This window comes from Phocoena sinus, chromosome 11 (genome assembly GCF_008692025.1).
Source record: "Phocoena sinus isolate mPhoSin1 chromosome 11, mPhoSin1.pri, whole genome shotgun sequence".
Lineage (NCBI taxonomy): Eukaryota > Metazoa > Chordata > Mammalia > Artiodactyla > Phocoenidae > Phocoena > Phocoena sinus.
In genome coordinates, this window is record NC_045773.1 from 66322793 (window position 1) to 66328978 (window position 6186).

A 6186-nucleotide genomic window follows, 5' to 3' on the forward strand; every position below is an offset into this window, starting at 1 on the left:
TACAACATTATGCTTTGACTTACATACCTCATGAAATGATTATCACAATAAGTTTAGTAAACACCCATCATCTAAATACAAAATTAAAAAAACAAAACTTTCATATATAACGTACAGCAGTGTAAATTATATTTATCATGGTGTGCATTACATCCCTAGTACTTGGGTTATCCTATAACTGGAAGTTTGTACCTTTTGACCACCTCATCCACCTCCCCCTCCCCACCTCGCAAATCTGATCCTTTTTTCTATGAGTTTGTTCGTTTATTTGTTTTTGAAGTATAACTGATCTATATTATATTAGTTCCTGTTATACAACATACTGTTTCAATATTTCTGTACATTTCAAAATGATGTAAGTCTAATTACAAGTGTCACCATACAAAGATATTACATAGTTATTGACTATATTCTCCACACTGTACATTTCAGACCCATGACTCATTTATCTTGCAACTAGAAGTTTGTACATCTTAATCTCCCTCACCTTTTTCCCACTCACCTCCCCTCTAGCAACCACCTATTTGTTCTCTCTATCTATAACTCTGTTTCTGTTTCATGTTTGTTCATTTATATTTATTTTAGATTCCACATATAAGTGAAATCATACAGTATTTGCCTTTGTCTTTAGATTCCACATATAAGTGAAATCATACAGTATTTGTCTTTGTCAGACTTATTTCACTTAGCATAATACCCTCTAGGTCCATCCATGTTGTTGCAAATGGCAAAGTTTTATTCTTTTTCATGGCTGAGTAATATTCATATGTATATATTATACACACACACAAACATACCATCTTCTTTATCCATTCATCTATTGATGGGCACTTAGGTTGCTTCCATATCTTGGCTATTGTAAATAATGCTGCAATGAACATAGGAATGCATATATCTTTTGTAATTAGTGTTCTTGTTTTCTTTGGATAAATACCCAGGAGTGGAAGCTGCATCAAATGCTAGTTCTATTTTTTTAGTTTTTTGAGAAATCTCCATACTGTTTTCCATAGTGGCTGCACCAATTTACATTCCCACCAATGCATGAGGATTCCCTTCTCTCCACATCCTGTTGTCTTTTTTTTTTTTTTTTTGGCTGCATTGAGTCTTCGTTGCAGTCTGTGCGCTTCTCATTGCAGTGGCTTCTCTTGTTGCAGAGCACGGGCTATAGGCGCAGGGACTTCAGTAGTTGCAGCATGCCGGTCCAGCAGTTGTGGCATGCAGGCCCTAGAGCATGTGGGCTTCAGTAGTTGTGGTTCCCGGGCTCTAGAGCGCAGGCTCAGTAGTTGTGGCACACGGACTTAGTTGCTCCGCAGCATATGGGATCTTCCAGGACCAGGGTTCGAACCTGTGTCCCCTGAATTGGCAGGTGGATTCTTAACCATTGCACCACCAGGGAAGTCCCCTGTTGTCTTTTTGAGAGCAGCTATTCGATCTTCACAGCTCTTTGGCAGGTCTCAAAGGATAAGATTTTTGTTGTTTTTTCTTTTAACTTTTCAAGATCAAGGTCTTGCCCTTTACTTTTTTTTTTAAGATTTATTTATTTATTTTTGGCTGCGTTGGGTCTTCGTTGCTGCACTCGGGCTTTTCTCTAGTTGCAGAGAGCAGGGGCTACTCTTCGTTGTGGTGCACGGACTTCTCATTGAGGTGGCTTCTCTTGCTGTGGAGCACAGGCTCTAGGCACGCGGGCTCAGTAGTTGTGGTGCACGGGCTTAGTTGCTCTGCGGCATGTGGGATTTTCCCAGACCAGGGCTCAAACCCGTGTCCCCTGCACTGGTAGGCAGATTCTTTAACCACTGTGCCACCAGAGAAGTCCTTGCCCTTTACTTTTATTTTTGCTTGTTTTTTCTAACTTATTTATTTTTTTAACTTTTATTTTATATTGGACTATATCTGGTTTACAATGTTGTGTTAGTTTCAGGTGTACAGCAAAGTGATTCAGTTATACATATATATGTATTCTTTTTCAAATTATTTTCTCACTTCGTTTATTATAGAATATTGAGCAGAGTTCCCTGTGTTATACAGTAGGTCCTTGTTGGTTACAAGGGATACGTTTTTAGTGTTAAAGAGAAAACCACAGGCCCAAAATGGCATCACTTGTGCTAAAGCCCATGATAATAAACTTAGATTTGATACCTGATCTAATTGCAGTTTCCACCTTCCCTCGGTAATGTAATCTCAATCATCCAGTCTGGAATATTCTGGTCAGCACCAGTGAGGTAATCTGTCACCTGGACCCTCTCCATCTCCCCCACAACTCCCACAAAGGAAGAAGATGGAATCTGCATGATTGAACCTCACCTTTTCCCCAAAATATGGTGATCTGGCCTAAAGCAACTCTTTCTTTTCTTTTGCTAATAGCTTCCTTGCCCCACCCTCCTCCTGACCACAAAAACCTTCCATTTTGTACAAACCATTAGAGCACCTTTCTGTTTACTAGCTGGAATGCTGCCTGATTCATGAAGATTGAACAAAGCCAATAGATCTTCAGATTTATTTGGTGGAATTTTTGTTTTTTTAACAACAGATAAAGTAACTAACACTTGGGGAAGCAAAGTGACTTGCCTGAATTCTCACAGCTGGGAAGCCAAGTAGTGAAGCAGGGAACCCGATTTTCTAACTGAAAATTCACTGTTCTTTCTGCTTTCCCCTTTCCTTCCTTGAAAGCCCAGCTCAAACCTTACCTTCTCCTTGGAGCCTTCCCAGTTTCAGGAGAGTAATTTTGTTCTCCACCCTCTATAGTCCTACATTAATTTATCTGTATCCCAACTCTAATAAATACTAAAGGTTTCCTCAAAATAATCTAGCCAAAATATGCTGATCTAGCCCTTCATGGACCCAAATGGTGACATTTTACCATGACTCCATTAAGTGTAGTGGACATTTGTCATTCTTTTTGATGACCTAGCTCCTGAATCCCTTTCAAGTGTTTCCCACTTCTCACTATCAAAACTGAAAATTACAGGTAGTCTCTTTCCTAGACTCCCTTGCAGCTAGAGAGTGGGCATAAAAACCTAAGTGCCACCAATCACTTTTTCCACCCTGACCCCCCACCTGTGGGTTGGAAATTAGGGTGACCTGATCCTACTCTTGCAGGACTCAGCCTCATTTGCCTCACTCTAAAACTCTGGTGTTGTCAGACCCAGCCCTTATTTTATTTTATTTTATTTTATTTATTTATTTTTGGGCCTTGTGGCATGTGGGATCTTAGTTCCCCGACAGGGATTGAACCCATGCCCCCTGTAGTGGAAGCAAGGAGTCTTAACCAGTGGACCAACAGGAACGACCCTGGCCTTTATTATAAATGTTGATATTTCATTCATCATGGATATTTTTGCATTAATTTTTATTTTTTTAATATTGCATTAAAATATTACCTTAATTACTGATCTTTTGCCACCTTCATAAATCTTATACCAAGGTGAGTGTCTGACTCACTACACCCTACTCCAGGCCCTGGAAAGATCACTCTGAATCCATTCTGGTGAGAGTGGTGGTGGCTCCATATAATGTCTAGAGACCTCCACAGGGGTCTCATTGGCCAGAATTGCATCATATGGCCACCCTTCCTGGGAGAGCATACTCAGCTTTTTATGATCTGTTAGGGAGGCAGGCAAGGAAAAAAGAGGTTAAGAAAGTATATTGGCTGATACAGTCAATAATGTTTGCCATGGCAGTATATATTACTTTGCTGTTCTCTTTTAATCTAATTTACTAATCTAAATGGACAGCAGACATATAGCAGGACCCTTATTAATTGACTTCTGTTTATTAATTAATTGACACTGAAACAGAGTCATTCCCTTTGTATTTTCTATTCTATGTTAACTGCCTTCTTATAATTTTTTTTAATAAATTTATTTATTTATTTTTGGCTGCATTGGGTCTTAGTTGCTGCATGTGGGCTTTCTCTAGTTGCGGCGAGCAGGGGCTACTCTTTGTTGTGGTGCACGGGCTTTTCCTTGCAGTGGCCTCTCGTTGCAGAGCAAGGGCTCTAGGCGCGCAGGCTCAGTAATTGTGGCGCACGGGCTTAGTTGCTCAGCAGCATGTGGGATCTTCCCAGACCAGGGCTCGAACCTGTGTCCCCTGCGTTGGCAGGCAGGTTCTTAACCACTGAGCCACCAGGGAAGTCTCTGCCTTCTTATAAATACAATATAATTCACCTAATCCAAGCTTCTCAGTTTTATAACAGATTTCTCTAAAAACTCTTGGAATGAACAACCTTATAGGATACTAAGTTATTCTTCATCCGCTTGGGACTTGAATTACTTCGTTTGAATATTAGCACTTCTTTTGTCTTGCTCCTTTCCTCACTTTCAGACCCATTAGATTTTCCCTTCTCTTTAAACTTTGCTCTAAATTGTTCTTTGTCCCAAAGGAATCACCTGCTTCTCCTCCATCAAGCTAACCTGTGATTGCTTCACCAGCTGAAGCTCAGGCTCTTGGCAAAGACCACAATCCTCTAGAGAACAGACGTCTTACCCCCTGGCAGTGTGTGTCCAACCCACTGGGAGCCATGACAGCAATTGCCTCTGAACATTCCCTCCAATTGAGGGAAGGAACTGTGCTTGGTGCCTGCTAGCCCTGGGCTTCTCAAACTTCAACATGCAAACAAATCCCCTGGGATTCAGCTAAAATGCAGATTCTGATTCAGAAGGTCTGGGGCTGAGCTGAGATTCTGCATTTCAAAGAAGCTCCCAGGTTATTCTAATGCTGCTGGTCCACATACCTTGGAGTTACAAGCAATTTAAATGTATATCTAAGTGAAAAATATGAAGGAGAAAGTGCCCACAATCCAGCAGCTCTATGTCCCTACCAGGGCAGAGACTGAGGCAAGTGACGCACCTAGGGCACAGTATTCAAGGAGGCCCTCAAGTTCAGGTGCGGCCCCTGCGCTTGCATGATCCTGAGAGTGTGTTTCCTTTCATTGTGAGTCCTAACTCCTCACTTGCCCATCCTAGTCCCAGCCCCAGCCCTGGTCACTACCAAGTAACATTTTGGTGGGTATCCCTTCAGAGTACTTTCTTACTTTTTTAAAAAACATTATTTTATGTTTTGTTTATTTTAGTGAACTCCATTTAGCAACTACATGGCCTCATCCGACCGAAAGTATCATTGTGGATAATAATGTTTATTTGGGAGTATGTTGAGTAGTACATTGAGATTCACAAATTTCGGTAGAATAAATTAACTGCCAAGAAGTTAGTAGTTTTCCTTTTTCTTTATATGAGTTTCAGGTGTACAGATTACTTTCTAATACACACATATGGGATCATACTGTATATGATTATACTGTATGTAATTATACCTACAATATTTCTCATGCAGTATTATACTCTTATTATCTGTCCATTTATATCTGTTATGATACTTTAAAATCCTCAAGCTCTGACAGCTTAATCCCAATAAATTCATTTAATAATCCTTTTCCTCAGAAATGTGCATAGTTGGGACTTCCCTGGTGGTCCAGTGGTTAAGAATCTACCTTCCAATGCAGGGGACGGGGGTTCAATCCCTGGTCGGAGAACTAAGATCCCACATGCCGCGGGGCAACTAAGCCCATATGCTGCAACTACTGAGCCTTTGTGCCACAACTACAGAGCCCACGTGCTCTGGAGCCCGCGCGCTGCAACGAAGAGCCCAAGTGCCGCAACAAAGACCTGACACAGCCAAAAATAAATAAATAAAAAAGAAATATTTAAAAAAGAAATGTGTGTAGTTGCACAACATTGTAAATTAACTATATTTCAATTTTAAAAAATGTGCATAGTTACCTTCTCTGAGTGGAAGAATTGTGAGTGGTTATTATTTCTTTCTTATACTTTTCTGTACTTTCCAAATTTTCCATATTGGACCCACATAACTTTTTTTTTTTTTTTTTTTTTGCGGTACGCGGGTCTCTCACTGTTGTGGCCTCTCCCATTGCGGAGCACAGGCTCCGGACGCACAGGCTCAGCGGCCATAGGCTCACGGGCCCAGCTGCACCGCGGCATGTGGGATCTTCCCGGACCGGGGCATGAACCCGTGTCCCCTGCATCAGCAGGAGGACTCTCAACCACTGTGCCACCAGGGAAGCCCCCCACATAACTTTTAATTTAGTTTTTATTTTTATCAAAGTAATACACATATGGACAAAAAAGACCAAATGATCTACAAGATTTATAATGATAAACAGCAGCTACTTGC